General features: G+C 45.3%; 1 protein-coding gene across 2 annotated transcripts in view; it reads left to right on the forward strand.

The window, feature by feature from the left end:
* MB21D2 (Mab-21 domain containing 2) overlaps nt 1–22,083 on the forward strand; it is a 105,039-nt gene that overhangs the window by 1,335 nt on the left and 81,621 nt on the right. The gene's annotated exons all lie outside the window — the stretch shown is intronic.

Genomic DNA, 22,083 nt, shown 5'->3' on the forward strand with positions numbered 1-22,083 from the left:
TGGTAGGCAGGTGAGGTGTCTTGTGGTGAAACGTCTCACTGCTGAGGGGAAACCCCTGGAAGCCGCGCGGTCCAGGTGAGAACCGGCGGCGCCTTTCAGTTCAGGGATTTGTCTCCAGAGGCACCGACCTGCCCCTTCCCAACGCCGAGTCTCGGGTGCTCTCCAGAGCTCGGGGCGCCGAGATAGCCTGGGGCTCTGGCTTGGCGCCCGAGCGACAAGTTGCTCTCCAGTCTTACGGCGCGGCGCTGTCACGCCGAGCCCCCGGTGGCCAAACTTGTTGGGTGTTCCCTAGTAACCCGCTGAAGGAGGCTGGGCGCCCAGAGTTCTGCAACTTTGGTTTGCAAACAGATTTCCCATTAAAGCGGTCGGAAGCATTTCCGGTGCTTCTCTGGGGTTCTTGCTGAGCTCGGAATTCCTAATTGCCTGCTCGAGAATGAACGCTCGGAGCTCCAACCCCAAGGAGCGCCAGCCCCCTCCTCTTTGTGTATTGTCTCTGTGCTGGCCTAGAGAGGTGTCTCGGGTTTCGAACCCCAGGGACGTCCGGGTGTAGAATAATGCCGCCACTCCCATCCCCCAGCCCTGCACCTACAGGTCCTTAAGAGATTGTTTAATGTTATGTGAAGGAAGATAATCGAGCCAGGCCTGGGAGACCGAGCCCCTCCCCAGGTATCCTGTCGGTAGGATTATTGCTACTGAGGTGTTGTGTGAGTGTCGGCTGCTGTGAACCCCCCAGGTAGCTTGCAGCTCCGACAGTGCAACTCTGGCTGCCGTGCAGTACGTGGCCTGGCCGTTCACATTCTGCAGGACCGGGGCTCCAATGTAGCGCTGCCCTAACCCGTGTCTCTGAGCGCTCTACAAATACATTCTGAGGCAGTTTTCCAGGTAGTGGAAAATTTGATTGAAAAAAGGTCTTTGACCGCACGGGAAGACAGCTTTTGCCTTCCTCCCGCTGCCGACTTGAATTTCAGCCGGCTTTCTGCCGTTGCTGGTTCTCCCGCAGGGTACCTGACCTCTAGGGTTTCTTCCTCCTCACAGTCCCGGGGGCGGGGGCGGGGTGGGGGGGGTGTAATACTAATTGAACGTGTGGCCGCGGACAGTGGTAACGTTCTGGGAAGTTGGATGAAGCATGTTAAAACTTGGGGCTGGATTTTACCTTTTGCTCCACACTTCCCTAGCGTAGCCTAGCTTGTGTATGGCGTTGTGAAGCTCTCCGTTTAGATATCCGGCCATTCAGCCTGTGTCAATACAAGTGTATTCAGATGAATTAAACGTGGTGTCTGTGTGTCTGTGTTTAAACAGCTCCTTAACCTGATAGTGGGATGAGCTTCCAGATCTGGAAACTGGCACAGTGATTGTCAGATGGGTGGGGATACACAGAGAAGGCTCAGGGCAGTTATTTAAGTTGCTTAATCACAGCCTTTCTCTTTGACATAAATCATGGAAGTCTGCCATTGTGTTGGTACAGACCCCGCATCAATTCTGATGTCTCCTGCCCTAGGTGTTCGCTAGAAAAATGTACTGGGTACCACTGATCAGGATAGTCGTGAAACAGAAAATGGGAAGATGAGGGGAGGGGTAAGTTTCCATGCCCAGCTCATTAGGAACTTCTCAGCTAACCCCACAGCTGATACACTGATTTCACAAAGGCTTTACCCAGATATGAAGGGTGAATTATTGCAGGGTGCTTAATTTATACATGTGTTTAATGTCATGAGTGGCATTGTGTTGACAGGTCAATGAAATTCCCTTTTGTTCCTTTTTATCCAGTTGACCTTGCAAGAGACGTCTTTCTTGCCCCCTAGGAATTTGATGTTTCCACCTGCAGGAGAGAAAATTCAGGAGAATGTCATTTAAGCCTCTTGCCCCTCTGGACACTAGAAAGCAGATGGCGAAATGAGCTTGCCTGTGTGTGGTGCTGCATTCATTTGTGAGTTCCTTGCTGTCCTCTAATGAGGTGCCGGCCGCTCTAGACAAGTGAAGGTTTGGCGACAGTGAGGGTCCCTGTGTGGGTTTACTTTTTCTAAAGCGGATTTTCGCTGGGCTGAACAAAAAACAAAAAAACCCCAAAATCCCTTTCTGTGCACTTTGTTTCATTTGCCACAGTCTTTTATGAATATGCGAATAAGTTATCTTAATGACCCTCAGTTTGTGAAGGTGTTGCTGGGGTAGTGGCAGGCCCTTATTTCCAGGAGTTTTGGTGGGGGGTGGGGGTGCGGGGTGTGAGTCCTCATGGCTTTGTTCTGCCTCTTTCTGAGCGGTACCTGAGGATTGTCAGCGACTTTGAAACGTATCCCCTCACACAGAACCAAATGGGAGAGGAATTTGGTGCAGACCTCTTTGATGGAGCTGTGGGTAACACTACCTCTGTTTTTAGGCAGTTGGCAGGGGCAGCCCCTGTCTGTATAAGACTGTTAGCCTGGACTGAAGACCCCCAGCTTCCCAGATCCTTTTTGTTTTCTCTCGATTGGAGGCAACTTTCCACAGAAGAGCCAAGTGGTGATAGACTGTTGTCATAATCAGTGACCCATCAGCACCAGGCAACTCCACTGTCTTATCACAGCAGGGATCTGCATAGTTGGTGGAGTTGATCTGAGCCTGTTGGTGGTCACCCAGCTCTCCGTGGTCTGTCCTGACATTCTCTGCTTGTCCCGAGATTCTGAGTCCTTTGGAGGCAGATGTTTGCGGGAGTCATCTAGACTCACTCCTTTCTCTCTATACCCTGGTCTTTTAAGAGAATGATTGCTGTTATTATCTAGTTAATATTTGAGAGCCCAGATTGTGGGAGAGGCTGGCAGTGCATAATAAACACCATTTATCAAAATTCAGGGAAATTGCCAGAGTTCATTAATGTTTTAATAATATTTGGTATTTGCATAATGTCTCTGCCAGCTCTTTTGTTATCTTCATTCCCTGGCGAGGTCGGATGAAGACTGGTTGTATCCCCATTGAACAGATGCAGAACAGGGGTTATGCAGAAGCTAGAAAAGCCAGGAAGAAACAAGCCATCGCTTCCCCTCCAATCCAAACAGTTGATACCATGGTGTGGTCATTAGGGAAGTTGTCACTTACTGATTGCCTTCTTGGTGCCAGGAGCGTCACACAGCCTTAGGAGTAGGTATTGCTTTCCCATCACCCAAGTGAGGATATTGAAGTTTATTGGGGTTAAGAATCATCCAGAGTCCCACGGCCAATAAACAGAAGCAATGCTGCTAAAACTCACGTTGGCTCGATTCTGAGTCATGTTCCTCTTCTCTTAGTTGAGACTATTAAGAGTTGATGCATTAAACCTAGAGGAGGGGCTTTGTTTCAAAAAAAATAAAATAAAATACCGCCTCTTCTTTTTAGGATCTTGTTGCTGATTTCAACTGTAAGTATTAGGGTAATCCAAGTAGCATCCAAGGTGAGTTCTGGAACACTCTGAGTTCGAGTAGTTTATTCCAGAATAAAAGCATTTGTTTGAACTTCAGGTTGAGAAAATAATGGTCATTATAATAAAATGTTAAAATCTGTGGTTCCTGTCTCAGTCTGCCTCTTGCTGGCTAGGTGGTCTTAGTTTTTTCATCTCTTAAACACAGATAATGGTATTCATATCTATTAAATGTGGACAGTAGTAATGCATTGTTTCAGAATTGTTATGTGTGAATGTTGTTGCTTTGTAAGCTGAAAAGGAACGTATACCTGATTTTATTATTTATTTAAAAGAAATGGGCATGATTAGAAAATCTAGTGACCTTAACCCTGGAATTGTTTCTGCAGCCTGCTGTCAGACTACAGAGTATGATTAGAGGTGACCCAGGAGAATACATGCTCTGGCTGTAGAGGGCGTGATTCATTCCAGCCCAGGTTGCCATTTGTTAAGCTCATACTGGTTGCTGGCCATTGTGCTAGCTACTTTGCATAAATCTGTTAGTTCATGTAATTTTCTTCCAAAAACCTTTGTAAGGATAAATATCATCAAGCCTATTGTGGAGGTGAAGGAGGTGGTATTATCCCCTTTTAAAGGTGAAACAGTGCAGCTCAGAGAGGTCAAGTACTTATGCAAAAGTCACACAGAGTTTGAGTTTGAACCCAGGTATGTCTGACCCCAAAGCTCATGTTCCTTCCACTGCAGGAGCAATCATCTTCCATCGCTTTTGGGTCAGGCCACCAAAAACGCCCCAGTCCCTGGCGAGTGCTGTCCTCGGCAGCCTGCTAGGCCTGCAGGAGCAAGGAAGTTCTCTTTTTGCCTGCCTATCTGTCTCTGTCTGTCTTTCTCTCTTACTTTCATGCATTCAACAAATATTTACTGAATGTTCTACTGTTTGCCAAGCAGTGTGCAGGGTGCTAAGGGTAAAATAGTGAGGAAAAACTTGAATTCATACGGGCCTTTGGAGATCCCGTCAACTCCAGGAGCATAGTTTGCTGGCTCTCGGCTCCTCTCAGGGCTCTGGTGAGGTGCTCCTGAGGGCTGCTGGACCTGCCATATCTTTAGGCATTTTCTGTATCTTCAGAATAGGCCATCTTGAAACCCTGTCTTCCCAGTGTTTGAATGTCACTTTTCCGTAACAAGTTCATCTAGCCATCTTTATTGAGGGACTGTGTTGTGGATCGTTGCTTTGTGGGCCTCCAAGTCTTGGTAAGTTCCTTAGCGTTCTAGTCACTAAGGTACTGTAGTATCTGCAGATGACAAGGTTGTCTTTGAAGTCTGTTCCAACTCTGAAAACATTATGTATCGAGGGCCGGGAAGTCCCTTTGAACATTTGTTTTTGCTTCTAGTTTGGGTTGGTTTCAGTTCTCCATCCGTGGTTCTGGGTGGTTGGTCGCTGCCTGCGTGACAGGAGACCCCTGGAGCAGTTGATGATCCCGGATCTTCCCAGGACGCCTTGTTGGGCCCCCCATCGGATAATGCATTTCTTGGGATTAGACTGGGCCCCTTTTTGTATTTATAGAAACAGTAGAGTCTCTCATGTCAAGCGAGGAACTTGTCACTGAGTGTTAGCTCTTTAGACTCTCCTGGAGCCTTTTAACAATTTGGGATCTCTGGTCCTGTTTCAGACCTATTGAATCCGAATCCCCAGAGATCCCCAAACTGGCTGCTCAGCACTCTGACATCCTGTCCCGTATTAGGCCTGATGTTGCATTCCCTGTCCAACAGAGCGGCTTGTACGCACAATGAGCTGATCCCAGTTGACTCTGGAGACGCGAACTAGGCTGCTCAGCCTAACAAGCAGATATGTCTGTGGGCTCCTGGAAGGTAATGCTGGAGTCCTTCCCTGTGGGACAGAGACAGGGAGGCAGAGTGATTGAGATGATTAGAATGTTTCCTCTGTGTCAGAGGGTGTAATAGGGTTTCACATCATTGGATCATTTAATTGACATCATAACCTTTGGAGGTAAAGATGTATGGGGAACTCTAGGATTGGAAAAATTCAGAAATTTGTTCAAGTTTACCAGCAAGTAAATGGCTTAGTTGGGGCTTAACCAATGTCAGGCTGATGCAAAACCCTTGCCTTTAAAAGTGACACTGTTCTGCACTCCGGAGGGGCAGGAGAACCAGATTCTAGCCCCAGCTCTTCCAGTTACTTGCTGTGTGGCTTTGGGCAAGTCACTTAACAGACTCTGAGTCTCATATTCAGAAGAGTATGGAGGTTGGCGCAAATAATCATACCTACCTTGTGTGTACAAGTGTATTCAGTTCTGAATCTGAGAGTACCGAAGGATTGAGTTCTAGTTCCAGCTCTGTTTTGTACTGTCTAGAATGTGTGTTACCCTGAATAAGTCACCTAACCTCTTTGGGCCCTTTTTGCCCATGTTCCAATTATAGAAAATACAAAGAGGTAAAATCACCTCCAAATTCTAATTACTGCTAATAGTTGACGTACTTTTTCCCCCTAGACATCTATGTTTATAAAACATGCTTTTACCCACTCATACTTACATGCGTATGTTTTATGTACATAATCCTATCGGATATGTGTATTTTTAGTAAATTTGTCAATACGCTGTCATCTACTACACATTTGAACAGAAGCTATAACCTGTGAAAAGGTGTTCTTTAGCTCCTTTCATTCATCTTTGATTCCAAAAGAAGATGCTTGTTCTGGAACTTAGAGCACATTCTGTGATTTGATGACTGCAGGATGGTGGACCTTCTTGTTGGTGACTTCTGAGGGTCTGACCAGCCTTTCAGTGCCTCCTCCTCTTCGTGTCTTTGCATGTTCTACATGGTCTCGTAACATTACCCGCATTTCTCCTTTACTTCTTTTTCTCAGGCTGTTTTCTCTATTAGGATTTCTTAACCTATGGTCAATGGAAACATGGAAACTTGGAACTCTGTGGACTTGAATGGGGAAAAATTACATCTTTTATTTTTAACCTCTAACTGAAAAACTGAATTTCCTTCCATTATAAAAGTAGGTACCAAGCCATTAGCAGTACCTCTTGTTTTTTTGCTTTTGTTGCCAGTAGAAATCACAGATATTTCCATTTCACGTTACAGTTGTTACAGATGCCTTGAAAAAAATCATTTATCACTGCTTTGAAATTATGGTGGATGTCAGATTTGCTGTTAGATTTTATTTAATGCATTAATAGAGAGTCACACCTGTTACTCATAGATTTATTTTTTAAATGTATTTTGTGTTTTAATGCCAATTTTCTTTGAAGTTCTGTGTAATGTTAACATTTATTTAAATATACTTTTTTTTTTTTTTGCAGGGGTCCAAAGTTGGTTGCTTTTCTAACCTGTCAAGACATCTATGTCACAGAGGCAGTTAAGAGTCTCAGCTTCTGATGACAGCATTCTGACACCTTATCTCTGCTTTGTTTTCTTCTCCCAGCTCAAATGCCACTTGACTCATGAAGCTTTCCTTTGTCTCTCCAAGGAGAAAAAAATTTTCCTTTCCTCTGGGTTCTTCTAACACCTGGTCACCTTTTATAGCCCCCAGCACATTCTTCCCCATGCTATTGGCTAAGTAATCTCTGCTCCTTTATCTTGGCAGCACCCAGTGAGGTCGTGTAAACACTAGTTACTAACAGAATGTTAAGTGATTTTTCAAAAAGCCCTTCTGTGTGAAGCTGCCTTATTTCAGGCTCTATTTAAGGCATGAGCTCTTTCTGACACTGTCTCTTTATGACTTCCCCCTCCCATTAAGCCAGTCTCTATGTCATCTTCTCTGGAGTCAAGAAAATCTTTTTTTGATCTCCTTATGTGGTAGGGGAGTTTTTTTCTAGATCCCAGAAATAACATCCTCAAAACTTATCACAGGGCGGTTTAAGGAATGTCCCAAGTAATTGCTGTAGCTTATTGACTGAGAGCAGCAAACAGTGACTTGTGGAAATGTCCCCTTTCTTGTAGACTCTGGCTTTTCTTCCCTGGGCATCCAGGGTACTTGAGAGCCTGCTGCACACCCACACTTGGGGCTTTAAAGGATGTGCAGAAAGCATTAAGTCATCTTGCCCACAAAGGTGTTCTGTGTACTTATCAGTCAGCGTACAAGTGTTCAGATGCCACCTTTGGAATTCAAATTGCAGCAGTTCTTTATGATCATAAACTACTGTTATTTGCCATCAATAATAATTCATCTTTGTACAGTGCTTTATAGACTACAGTACGTATTAGCATCTGGTATGGTGTGGTATAGTCTTTGGACCGGTCGTTGAGAACTGTTGTATAGGAACTGGTACATTTACAGATGGGAGTACTGAGACTCTGGGAGGTGATATGACTTAGTTGAGGGTCATAGAGTAGGTTAGTAGGTTACAGAACAGGGCTCTGCCCAGATCTCCAGTGTCTTCTCCACACACTGCCTGCAAAGGGCTTGTGGCTTTTTCCCCCAGGCATCTTTCATGGTTACTGGCCTGAGTCCGTGTTCCCAGACCAGGCAAGGGGAGCAGCTTCCATGCCTCTCTGGGCTCTCCCACCCTCCCTGGTACAGGGTAGGTGAGGCTGGCTGAGGGTGCCGTGGCTAAGTACATACTCTGTGGGTACGCATTCTCCGTGTCTGATTGTTGGGCCTCGACCGTCTGCTTCTGAGGGTCTGAGACAGTGTTCACAATGGACTTGGGTGACTACTTGCCAGCTGAGTGATCTCTTTAAGGAGAGTTCATAATTATGCCATTATGTGAGGACCTGTCTCCAAGAAACAGCTATCTTGTTTTTCATCCACTTAAGTGCCTTTTCTTGAATCCCCTCTGCACAAGAGAAAGAGACAGATTACTAGGGACAGTGCTGCTATGAATAAAGCTGGCATGGGGAACTGTTGTTCAGTTTGTTTATTTGTTATAGTTCTTTCCTCACCACAAGAAGACATGATTACTATTTGTGAGTTAAGTTAGTAGTGGGGGTTGGTGTAAGTCTTGTGTAGGTTTTTGTTTCTTCTAACGAGTATTTGAATATTTACAATGTATGTAGAATAGTGTTAAGCATTCATTCATTAATTCGTTCAACATATATCAGAGTGCCTATCATGAACTAGTATAATTACTATGGTGTAATTACTGCATATCCTAAGTGCACAGAGTGGCAAATAAGAGAAGCAAGGTCACTACCTCCATAGGGCTTATGTTCTTTGGGGGATTCAACAAGATTTGAGCTCACGAATAAACAGGGATGTGTGCTTAGAAAAAAACCAAACAGATTATTATGACGGAGGGTAACTGGGTAGAATGAGGTACAGAGTGGTAGAGGCGGCCTCTCTCAAGTAGTGACATTTGAACTGGAAGAGTAAGAAGGACCCAGGCATCTGAAGACTGATGGAAGAGTATTCAGGTAGCTAGAACAACATGTGCAAAGGCCCTGGGGTGGGTGCATCTGAAAGCAGCTTTCAAGGCTGCTTAAATTATAGCAAGTTTTATTTGGCGTCTACAAGGAGGGATGGTCTATATTCAGATTCTGCCCAAGGTGGACAGAATGGGCTGCCTGCCTTAGAATGTAGTGATTTTCCCACAGGTAGAGATTTTCCAAGTGGGGTTGCCCTATGCGTAGGCTCCTGTTGATAGAATTCAGGGACTAGGGGAGAGGAGGACAGTGTAGAAATGTTGGGTTACAGGTCCCCAGAAGGCCCTTTGTAGCATGTAATTCTCTGATTTCACCTCTGATAGCCCTAAGCTAGTAACAGTGGATTCTGTATTAACTGATTTCTGGGTCACACTGCAGTTTTCATGGGATGATGATAGAGCCTTTATTTTTTACCTGGACCTCCACAGTCTGCAAAATACTTTCATAGGCATAACCTAATTTTGACTTCTCACAGTAACCATATGAGGTAGGTCTTATTATTGCCTCTTTTTAACATGGGATGAAAGTGATCAAGAGACATTAAGTAGCTCTCTCAAGGTCTCTAAATGGTTGAGGTGGAGTCAAACTGAAGTCCTCTGAAGCTCACTCCATATTCTTTGTGTGATGCTGATTCCAAAAACCTACCCCTCCTACCTCACCTCAGAGTATGGGGGAAGGAGGATTTCTGGTCCAGAGAGAGGCACTGAGGATCGGTTGGAAGAGCCAAGGCAATAGACTGCAGGTCTGCACATGCTTGTGGTTGGTGTGCAACTTGTAAGCACTTTTCTAGGTGGCTTCAAGATCACCCTTTTAGCAGCTGCAGCTGTTCCTAATAGCAGCTGCTTGTGCGGATGGTGTTGTGATTAATAAAGAAAACGCAACAGTTTGTTCTCTCAGCTGTGCCCTTGGATGTGCGCAGCCTGCTTCCGTTCAGACTGTGTTTCTGATCTGGAACGACACAATCCGCTGGCGTATGGTGCCTGAGGGGCTTACAGCCCAGCTGTGAGAAGGGGTGGTCCCTCTCGATCCGAGCTGGGGAGCCCAGCGCCCACCAGGGACTGGGCAGTAAAGAAAATGAGCACAGTGGGCAGCGCAGTCAATGCCAGCTGGTTCCTGATGTCAGCGTCAGGGATGCCGGGGAGTTGGCAGGTGAAGGAGATCACCTCTTACCAACCTTGTTTCAGGGGGGCCCCTGTTCCTCAGCCCCGGCCAGTCATCCCTCCACTGCTGTGCTCTCTGCTACTGTGCTTCAGTCTCCTGGGTCTTAACACACTGAGACCACCCCCAGAGTTTCTGATCCAGTAGGTCTGGGCTCCAGCCCTGAAAATTTGCCTTCCTAGCAAGCTTCCAGGTGACGTAGCTGCTGCTGAGCCAGACTCTGCACTTTCAGAACCACTGCTGAGAGTCTAGGGCAGATAGAACTTGAATGTTTTAAGAGACCTGATGAACCTTGATTTTTATGTGAAATCTCCAGATTTTCAAATATTGAGAACAAAATTAAATACTAAAGGAACAAAATGTGGTTTAAAACTGTAGGTCAAACGGAACACTGTGGCTGTCTGTTTATCTTCTCTGGTTTGGAGTTTGAGACTCAGGGGCTGTAGTTTATTCATTAGCACATAGCTAGTTTGGGGGCAGAATCATGATTAGAAAACAGGTTTCTCCATCTGCCTGCCGTGTGGGGGTGTGTGTGTGTTTGTGTGTGTTAGTCCTAGCATACTGTTTCCCAGGTTTTCCCTTTGAATATAAAAACCATCTATGTAACTGAAAATAATAAAAACAACACTAAAATAATGTTTACCATGTTCCAAGAATAGTCTAAGTGCTTTATACTTTATATATATATTAACAACAGTTAATTCTAACAACAATCCTATGAGGGAGGTTTTATTCTTATTTACCTATGAGAAATCCAAAGCACAGAGACGTTAAGTAATTTGCTCAAAGTCACAGAGCTAGTGGTAGAGTGGGAATTTGAACCCAGGAAGTCTAGCTTCAGGCAGAAAACAGCAAATAATTATAAACGTTCTTCTTTTTTATTTTTTAACCTCATTAAGAAAAAATTTTCCTTCCACAAAGTGGAAATCACTGATGGAATACTACAACTTTAATGCTGTTAGGAAACTTTGAAATTGGGTGGCCTGAGTTTCTCCCACCTCCATTTCACAGAAGTGGAAACTGAGGCCCTGAAGGGAAAGGAAATTTGATCATCCTGAATACTGATTTAACTTTTGAGCAAGGTGGAGGTGAGGATAAATGTCCAGTGAGTGACTGCTTCTTGAGAAAGGTGTTTGCACCTGAGACTGTCCACTCAGCATCTGCTAACCTCCCTAGGGGTGGGGGGGCTGCCTGGGTTTAAAGTGAAGGGAAGGCACGTTGAGATACTGTGCTTCGAAGTACAGAACGTTTCCCTGCCGCCGAGCTGCCTTGTAGTTCGCAGTCTTTTTTAATTGCTATTAGATGAAGGATGCTAAATAAATAACCTGGTGGGCACAGTGTATTTCTAGAGTGTCATGTTTGCTTTCTGTCTTTTGATTGTTCCTTGTCTCTTTTTTTTTTCTTGTGATGTGTGTTCTTTTCTCACATCTCTGCTGTCTACACAGCTTTGAGTATCACAATGAATATTTTCATCTCTGAACAGTCTGTAGCTACAGCAAGGAAGGGGGCTGGCTGAGTGGACCACAGGACGCTGGGTCCAGCCTGTGGTTGGGAGGAGTCAAAGCTCCAGGGGCTGGTAAGACTCCTGGGGATCTTCTCTCTCTGCTGCTGGTCTAAGAACTCAGAGCCTTAGGAGGATTTAGAGAGTTGTAATAGGATTCAAAGAATTATAGAGGACTTAAACCAGCGGGGATCTTCCTGAGATCAGTTCATCCATCCCATCATGTTGCTGGTAGGGAAATTTAACCCCATGGTGAAGAGTGACTTTTTCAAGGTCAAACTGGTGGTGGTGAGGATACTGATGGTGTTGAGAAACTCTTCCCTGCTGTTTATCAGGTGTTGTTCGAAGTGCTCTGTAATCATTAACTCATTTAATCCTCACAACAATCCTGTGATGGGGGTGCTGCTACTGTCCTGCTTTGCTGATAAGGAAACTACAGCAGTTCAACTTGCTCAAGCTGGTGAGAGGCTGGATTCAAACCTAGGCAGTCGGGCTCCTAACCCTTTGCACCTTTCTATAACAAGAGCGCCGTTACCATGCTGGGCTCTGTGCTGGTTGCTGGCATAAAACAAAGAGGTGTTAAACGAGGAGGGAGGATGGAAGTCAGGGAGTAGTGGGCAGAGTGGAGGAGAGGTTGGTTTGATTGTTCTCCAAGCCGGTTGGTTGCTAATATGATTCTTCTGCCTCCTGGTCCAGTCTTTTTCATTCTATCATTTGGCCTTTCTTGGCAGCCCTCAGAACAAACATTCTTTTGATGCTTGTGGTTTATATTTATTGAAAGTCCTTTGTTTGAAATACTATCTTATCCACAGTCTCGTCATTTTGGAAATAATAATGTATGTCTCAGCTAACTGATTGATTTAAGGCTGCATAAAGGTTAAATGGGCTCTTGATGCTATGTAAATTAGGGCAGTCGTATGAAGGCAGACTCCCCAGTGCTGCCCCGCTCCCCGTTTCACTCCAGATTTAGAACATTTAATTAGGACATAGTTAATGTAGTCTATCGTTTGGGGAGAATGGGGAGCTGATCTTTTCTCAGTGAAAGGCAGATGCCAAATGTACTAAGACAGTTATTTGGAAATCAAAATTTATAAATTGAATTGGGTTTTATGTGAACTAAGGGATCTGCCTCTTTAGTGCTGTGTCTGCTTTTGAAAAGTGAGTAATTATTTAAGTAAATAACCCCGTCCAGCTTCCCTGCTTTCTAAGGGCAAATGTTTGTACCTTGCTTGACTTAAAGCATTGAATCACGTTGGCATTGGGCTTCAAAATCCATCGATGGACCAAAATGACTGCTTGAAAATCTAGTGCTTATGATGCAAAGATTGGAACTGGAATCCTCTGAGAAGCCTCGTCCCCAGCCTCCTTACTCATTGTTTTCCTGTGATGTAATCTCAGGGGGGGATGGAACATCCTGGGTGGATGAGCTCATCTGGACAGAGTAGAAATTCATGGGAGAGAACTTTATCATTTCTGGTTCTGGAGAAGGAGAACTGATGGGAAATGATCTTTGAATATCTTTGTGTCATTCAAGAGCAACTACCTCTGTTCTGTGTCCTGGATCCCATCCTCTCTGCAGGCCCAGCCCCCTCCTTGGGGGTTATCTCTGCCCCCTTCTTCTGCAGTTTCTCCTGCTTTACTGACTCCTTCCTGAACAATCACACGAGCAGTCTCCATACATTCCTTCTGTAGAGACCCTAGAGAATTTCAGTGCAGTAAGCTGTCTGTGGGGAACAAGCATTCATGTCGTTGATACAAGTCTTAGAAGGAGATGGACAGTGGACGGGGGGAGTAGATTATGTTTAAGGCCCTGAAGGAAAAACCAGCATGGTGCTGAGATTCGCCTTTCCTTCTCCAGCCTGACCTTGTCCACCATTCTCTCCTAACTCTCCCCGCTTGGCTTCCGTGGCAGCATACTCTTCCTGGTTTTCTCCTTTTTCTCCATCTCCATGGAAGGGACAGACCTGTATTTCTCTGTCCAGCCCTTGGTGACGCTTTGGTCTCTTCTCCCCTCACACTTTCTCTCACCGACTTGCAGCGCCATTTTCCATCCCTGTTGCTGCCTCCGAGCCGGTGCCCCAGCCGGGACTGCTGGTCTCCCCCTTAGACTCTTCCACTTGGATGGCCCAAAGGTGCCACAGATGGAGTGTCCAAAGTGAATCTGTCTGTGCTTCAGCCCTGCTTCTCCTCAGCCAGCCATGCCACCTTTCACAAAAGTGCCCAGGACAGGAACTTGGGAGTCACCCTGAGGCCCCCGTCTCGTCCTCCTGCCCCAGAGCTGAAAAGGAACAGAGGCCTGTCCATTCTGCCTCCTCCTCCAGACTCTGTTTTTTTTCCCACCTCCATTCCCACCGTCACCTCCTCACTTCAGGCCACTGTTACCTGTTTCCTGGGTTACTGCAATCGTCTCCCTGGGTTTTCCACTTCTAATCATGCAGCTCTTAAGTCCATTCTGCATGCTGAGTCGCCTTTTAAATATGCCTGAACCCTCAGGGGCCTGCCATCGTTCTTCACGGAAAGTTCAAACTCCTTAGCTTATTTCACAGGGCCTTGGGGGACCTGGCTCCTGCTTATGTCTCTGGCTCCACCTCCGGCCAGGTCCTGATGTCGCGACCTGAAAGGTTCTGAATGTGATGAGAAGGCCTCAGTGCTCGGTCTCCTATGTTCACGCCTCATCTCAAACCTCAGATGCCTTCCCTCTCTTGGTTTCTACCATACTGGCCTTTCTGTTCTTTGGAAACCCCTCATCCCCACCACTGCAGCCCTTTTCTGGAATGCCCCATCCCTCCTCCCACACGCCTGTGCAGCGCCTTCACCTCTACTTCCCCAAATGTTCTCAGCTCACTCAGATCATCACTTCTTGAGAAGGCCGTTCAGGCTGGCCCGGGACAGGGTGGATTCTCCTCAGTGGGCAGTCTGACTTCCCAGGTGTCTCAGTTGCCCTGATCAGTCATGAATCTGCAGTCATTTGTGGTTGGTGTCTGACGTTTCCCATTGTCATGAGAGCCCAGTGATAGATTATCATGGTTCTGTTCTTGTTTGTCTTTTTCTCCTCGCCGGAAACAGAGTTGTTCAGTAAACACTGCTGATATGGTTGGCTACTTGGTTTTTTGTTCTTGAACTTGAGCAGGTAGGTGGAACACAGTTCGCAGTAGGCACTGAGATGGCCCCGTGTGTGCTGAGTTTGAAGTACATACCCTGGTGTGTTGAGGTGAGCTCTCTTCTGAGTCTCGCACTTCTCTGCAGCACAGGGCCGTGGAATTATAAAAGTGTGCGCTTCAGAACTTGTCTAGTCCAGTTGCTTCCAACCTTTTCTAAACATGAGGGTCTTTTTTACCAGTTAAAAAATTATGAGGGTTCAAATGGTACTGGTTATACTTTTACTATCCATTTATTGGAGAAAGATGAGCAGTTATAGAAAGCTACTGTGACTTTAGCTAACCATGTACATTACTTTGAATTTTTTCATAATAACATCTATAGATATTTGAAAAATAGAGAATGCTGATGGGCACACAGATTTATAGCACCAATAACTCCATGCCTCTGTGGTCCCTTCGTCAGGAACCGGCCACTTGGTCTGACCGTGTATTATCCAGATTCACATCAGACTTAGAACTGGTTTCCTGTGGGCTTGGGTTTCTCCTGTATATGCATTTGATTTGAGTAGCATGGTGTTTTTAAATATTTAGAGCAAACATTTAAAAGTTGGGAGGTTTTGCACAAAACCAGATTTCCAACTTGGAAAATTAGAAGGACCATACCTTATTTTTTGTGTGGCCATAATCACCTGGTACTGAACAGCAGCTGCCTTCCATAGAAATGCCACCCTTTCTCCAGTTTGTCCCAGTCTTCAGTCCATCTCTCCTACCACATAGCAAGTTCCTGGTAGGGTGGGAACTAGAAAGCCGGTGACTTCACCCCTAGAGCGAGGCCATCTCCATCGTGTGAGGAGGCTTGTGAGCACTCAGGGATTTTTATCTGTTTTGTTCACTACTATATTCCCAGTCTCCAGTACAGTGCCTGGCACATAGTAGGTGATTATCTACCTACTTAGTTAGCCATGGTCATACTTTTATCTATATTGGTGTGTAGTGCCTCTTAGTGGATGGTACAAAAGAAAGAGCCCTGGGTGCAGAGTCAGGAAACCTGAATCCTTGTCTTCTCACCCTTACTGACTGGCTTGGTGACCTTGAACAAGACCCTAACCTCTCTGAACCTCAGTTTTGTCACTTGGCACCAATTTGTAAATACCTCTTGACCCGTTCAGAGCTGTTGGATCTCCTGAGGGAAAACTGTTCAGTATAAAGGAATATGTTTGTTATTAACTCCCCCATCCTCTCTTTCCTCATGTCTCCTCTCTCTCTCTGTGATGGAGGAATCATTTATTGTTGCACCTTGATGTTCACTTTAGAAATATGGGAAGGGAGCTATTGATTTCTCTCCCCGACCCTCCCTTACCCACCTCATGTCTGGACGCCTCCTTTAATCCCAGCCCCCCTGCTCCTGCTGGGGGTCCCACAGCCATAAGCAAGCTCCTGCAGCGACACCCAAGACATCCCAAAGTTGAGCTCCAAATATCAAAGACTTGGAGCCATGTGATCGCCCTTTGAGATGCTCAGTAACTAGCCGACTGGTGTTGCGCACATCTCTGAAATGCTCACAGGATACCAGGTTGGCATGGAGAATTTCGGGTCCAGCGGCAGTATGTTTGTAGCCAAATTTGTGGATCAAACACATTTCATTGTTTGAGAGGAACAATACCCATGATTTTGGTCCTCCTGGATCTGGAAGTGAGAGTAAGCATCGATGGAAGAGGAGAAGATAAACAGGAGTTGTCAGTCTCTGAAATTATAAGAAGCAGAGTGGGATGGTGGGAAACAAAAATGTGGCCTTAGGAGTCAGGCAGACCGGAGTCTGTTACTGGATCGCTGTGTGACCTTGAGCAAACTATCCTTTCTGAACCTTTTCTTCCTTAATGACGCAGGGATAAACGAATGTATTTCATCTCTTAATTTTATACTCTGTTTTAGTTTTTAAAGGTTCTGAAGAGAATGCCAACTTCATAGGGTTGCTTTACAGATTAGTGCATGTGTGATATGTTAAGCGAGCAATACAGTACATGAAACTGCCCTTCTCTTCCACATTTTGGTTGAAAATCCTTTTTTACTTCCTCTAAATAGGATTAGTGGGTCAGCCTGTGAACAGAGGAGCCTAACATAAAGCTGTCTGAATAAAGATCTAGTTTGATTCTTTACACACTTTGGTTCAGCATCTTCTTGAGTACTTAGAGTGGAGCTCCTAGTTATTTTTTTTAAGTTTTGTAAATAAAAAGCTAGATTTCCCAGGAAACTTAAAAAAAAATTTTCCTGCCTTTATTAGTTTCCCAGACACTTAAAAAAATATAGGACTGACCCAGTGGGATGCTCATTTCAGCTACTTCGGAGAACAAGCCCAAGGGGCCTTCAGGAGGGGAAGAGCCCCCACCCCAGTCCATAGTGATAGGCTACGTGGATTGAAAACCTCTGGCTTGGCTGGATTAACGGAATTGAAATAAAGCTGAGGCTTTTAAATCTGATGCTTATACTAATAATTCTCACTTAGAAGAGCGGGAGATCCTTTAGGGGAGAGACGTGACTTAGAGATGGTTTGGGGTGTATATTCAGGTAGTGGGAGAATGTGGAATTCTCACTGACAAGTCTGCATATGGAGTTTAAGGTGACACGGATCTTTCTGAGAATTTAAGGTGGTGCTGGAGACTGGGCACCTGCTGGTGACATGAAGACGGTGGGCACTGGACTGGAAGTAAAGGTATTAAGACTTCTGCTCCTACAGGTCCCTTGAGAAGTGGGGGCTGTGGAGAGATTCCCCAGCAGCTCCCCTCCACTCCCCACCCCTAGTTCTCTTCATTTCCCACTTCCGTAGGGAATCCCTGTGACTGGCTTGCTGTGTGCAGAGGCTGGGTGAGCTTGGAGCCGCTGATGAGCTGGATGCCAGGAAGAGTCTTGAAGAGGCTGAGAAGGGCTTGGGAATGCAGCTCTGAGACATCAGACAAGGAGGAGATTTCTTACCACTCCTTACCTTTCTGATCAGTCTTGCCTTCTTGTGTTGTGATTGGGTGAGAAGAAGCCTTCACAGGGGAGTCTTCCCCTGGGGGGATAGCTGCCCCAGGAAGTGGGTGCATCTCTAGTCAAATGCTGGTTCCCACTGCTCAGGTGGGAGGTGGATGGAGGGGTGCTGGCGGGGAGGAGAAGAGGGATTCTTAAAGGACAGAGGGGTGGGACTTCACCTCCCAGTTAAGGAACAGAAGTGGAAGTTCCAATACCTTTCTCAAAAAGAGATGAGATTGTACATCACGGACCAGGGGCAACAAGGTTTAGAAAATTCCAGAGCTTGTAAATGTCCTTGGGTTTGGTGCTCCGTTTACCTGTTGCCTCTCTGCTGTGATGAGAGGTAGAGATCTCCAAGATGAAAAAGTCCCTGTATTTGTCTTCAGGGGAGCCGGTAGAGAGCTGGTCAACAAGTTGGGGATGCTATGCTCTCCTCCAAAATCAGCTGGGGACAGAAGAACCCGGGCGTGGGAAACACCTGGACTGGGCTCTGAGAAGTGGTTGATGAAGCCTGCCTCCACAAGGCTAAGAAGCATTAAGGACGTTCCCAAGTGTTCCGGGAAGTGGAGAATCCTGTAATATCACAGGCATTTGAGACCTCGCTGTGTTCCTTATTGTGCGTCTTCAACTCACTTCCTCTCTTCAGCCCTCACTTTCCCCAGCTGTCAAATGAGGAAATTGGGCTGCCTTCGGATCTATGATGCTAGGATTCCAAACGTGGAATCAAATCCCTCTTAACTGACACTGAAACTTGCATCCAATAGCTCTGCTTTTGAAATCCCTGGGGTAGATGTGGAGGTTTGCTGTGGTGGTTGGTTTGGGGGCAGTTAGTTATTTTTCTAGGTAATGTCTGGAGAGTGGTTTCTGCTCTCTTTTGAGGAAGTCCTGGTGTCATGTCACAGGACACGTGGGGAAGCCCAGATCCCCTCCTGTGGCTTTCAGGAGAATGACTCATTAGATTCCAGGGGAGCTTGGCCCCTGTTGGTCTGGTCACCTGGCCCCTGCTGCTGTTAGTGGTACAAAAGCTCAGGGCTGTCTCATCAGCAGACTGTGACTTCACCGTGGCAGGCCCCAAGAAGGCAGTTTACACGGAAGGTGACAGCCAAATATTTTCGTGCAAATTAAGCAGGACACCAAATGGGAAATTCATCTTAATCTTCTTTAAATACTTCCTGCTCATTTGCCAAGGTTCTCAGTAATATAATTTAGAAAGGTTCAGAGGTGTCTAATACAATTTTCCCTCCTCTGTACATAATTCTATGCTCATTGTAGAGTTCTATTAGAAGCATTAGGGTAATTATAGAGCTACTTTCTGCTTTTCAATTGCTGAAATATTAGCCCTGAGTCTGCTTGTACTGGCCGTATTAATAAGCAATGACAGAAAATTAAAAAGAATTCAGTAGCCTTTTAAATTAAGATTTTTCTGAGCCTTTCTCCCTAGCATTTTATGTGCTACTGCAGGCAGGCAGGGTGGTCCATGGGGACATGCTTTGGGTTAGGAGTTCAGAGACCCAATTTCTGAATCTTCATCTGTGAAGAGGGGACAAAAGTTTCTGAACTCCTGGTCACTGGTGGGTGTGGACCAGCAAGCCCGTTGGGTGTGAAAGTACTTTGGAAGCTAAGGATGGACTGTACACGCGATATGCAGTGGGGGTTGCTGATAACACAATTCCTGAAGTCCTGGCAACAAGGAGCCACCACTTTCTTACATGATTCTGGGTGGTCCCATGCGTGTCTTTTGTGGAAGAGACATTTTATAGTTTAATATTTGGGCTAACGATTGTAGAATTTGTTTGACACATAATCATGTACAAGGTGCTTTTACCCCCAAACCTTGGAAGGTAAGTGGTTTTGGTTTTTCCCCTCCTCTTAACCCAGTAGTTGGTGGAGATAGGTTAAATAATGTGCCAAGAGTCAGATTAAACCATTCAAAGTAATTTGCTAAAACTTCTGGCTTGTGTTTGCAGCGGTTGGAGCTTCTCTTTTCTCTTTCAGCACCTTTTTTCTTTGGGAAGGGCTTCTTATCACCTCTGTAACAGTAATCATTGAAGCTTGATCTATGCTAGCACATTTTATAGATGAGGAAGGTGATCTCAGAGAGGCTAAGTCGCTTGCCGAAGGTTACACAGCTCGTGTGGAAGACCAGTTTGAGTTTTTTCTATACTACTACCACTAGTACTGAAAACATTAATGCCTTCTTGGCTGTATACTTCTTGTGCTAGGGGCTGTGTGAGATACTGCCCGCTCAGAATCTCACTTGGTGGCACACTAGCCCTGTGAAGGAAGCCCTTGAAAATGTTCTGCAGATCGGGAACACCTGTCATCACCCCTCCCTCACAGTCAATTTGCAAAATCGCCCTTTTGCTTTTCTCTTAAGGATTTGGAGACAGGGAAAGTCAGTGCCTCTAGGATGCTTTTTGGACTCTCCTGTTACATTTGTTATTTTAATCCAGATGTTCTGTACTGGCTGTCTGCCGCCTGAATTTTGCTTGGAGACTTACCATTAAAAACATACGCACGGTTGAATTAGATGACAATAGCTGATACTTCAGGTGACTATTGAAAAAAAAAACCAAACCCTTAGATTTCTGGTTTCTCATGTAAAACTGTGGCTTTACAGGATCTGCCTATCCACATACTGGTATCAAACTACACCCGTTAGCCTGGAAACGATCTTCATTTTTTTCTCCCTATCTCCTTTCTCCATCTCACATTAACTACTAGTCTGAGGTCCCTAGGAGTATATGCTTTATGGAAGATAGAAAAATAAGTACATTTTAGCATAGAGGTGAAATGCAGTAAGCGTGTGTTGTATTGAATTAAAGTGGGCGGCTTAAGAAACAGGCCTAGTTTGGGAACAGAACATTTGCTATTTGTGAGGTGACTTGTCCTCGTGGTGCTTTATGTGCAGGTGGGCACATAGGGCTCAATCTGTTACATAAGGGAAGAAGGGCCCTGTCCCTCGCCATGAAGGTCTGGGATTCATCAGAAGTTCAAAGGGGACATACACAAACCTACTCTTGATAAACTTGTACTGCCCAGCATTTGGGAATATGAAGTTACAATATTTTCTTTAAAACAAATCCAAAATTTCATGCATTAAATGAGATAATGTCTGTGAAAGCGTTTTCCCTATTGTTGGATGTTGAGCCAATAAGTTATTGGAGATGTTCTGAGAGCATTGTCCCCTTACTACCATTTCAAGCTTAGGACAGACTTTGAAATCTCTGCTTGCTGCTGCTTTGTCCCTGGCTTGACAAGCCACTTGCCTCTCTGAGCCAGTTCCATATGTGTATATAAACGTGGCTAATGTTGTCTCCCAGCACCCAGGACAGTGCCTGGCAAGGAGAAGATGTTCCATATTTTTACTGGATACGTGAGTGAATAAATACATGAATATGGTGATGGTGACTTTTGAGACCTTACTGAGCTAATGCATATAAAGCCTCAAGCAGAGTGTCAGTATATATTAGACAGCTTGCAGTTTTTAGTTTAGGCTGGTTTTTAAAAACTTCCTCCTGCACATACGCTAGGGGATGATCATGTTCTTGGAGGAAGGAAACTGAGGGCTTGCAGGTATGCCAGCAGGCAGGTGACGGGAACCACAGAGTCCCAGCTACATGGGAGCCTGGACGGAGAGAAACTCCTACCACTGCCAGAGCTGCCTTGATGCTCTGATCCCGGTCCTTTCCCATCCAGAGCATGCCGTAGACAAATGGTTAGGCACCGGCAAGATGAGTTCAGACATAAGGAATTCTGAACCTGGAGGTTAAAACTATCAGAAATAAAACATCAGGTCTGGAAGGGCCCTTAACAGTCATCAGGCTCAACACTTTGTTTTTCCAAAAGCTGTGTAGAGATGTGTAAAGAACAAAGAGCAAGGACTTTGGGCAGTCCTTGATCTAAATCCCTGCTTTCTCTTTTCCTATCTAAATGTTGGCATGAGTCTTAACTTCCTTGACCCTCGGGGCAATTCATTGGATGTTTGTGAGATTGAATTAAGTATAAAACATTCTTAGCACAACGTCTGGCATGTAGTTGGTACCAAAGAAAAATGGCTACCATCATTGTCATGGAAGGAAATGGAAGCCCAGAGAGATGGGAATCGTTGGTCAAAGTTGCCAGCTATGGGGGTGGAGCTGGTGCGGACATCCCCTGATGTGGGTGTGTGCTGGGAAGAGGAAGGAGGTGCGTACTTATGTCCAAGACTGAGTTGTCTCTTTTGGGGAGTGAGCTAAGATAACAAGTTTAGGAACATCAAGGCAGGACCTTACTTACCTATTTGAGGTAAAATGGCTCGCCCAGTTAATTTGAGCAGGAAGCTTCCAGTGGAACATTCAGAAGATGATGTGTGTTTTGTACTCTAAATAAATCTTTGGTTTCATCTTCCTCTGAGTGGTGCCCTTTTTTCTTGAGATAAGCTGTTAAGAAATGCTGAAAATTACCTCTAAAAATGCAAGAACTTTGAGCCTGTCGCCATCATTTCTTCCCCACACAAGACAGTCTTTGAATTTTTATTATTAATATTTTAAAATCACCATTCTTTCTCCCTCTCC

This window comes from Camelus ferus, chromosome 1, assembly GCF_009834535.1.
Source record: "Camelus ferus isolate YT-003-E chromosome 1, BCGSAC_Cfer_1.0, whole genome shotgun sequence".
Lineage (NCBI taxonomy): Eukaryota > Metazoa > Chordata > Mammalia > Artiodactyla > Camelidae > Camelus > Camelus ferus.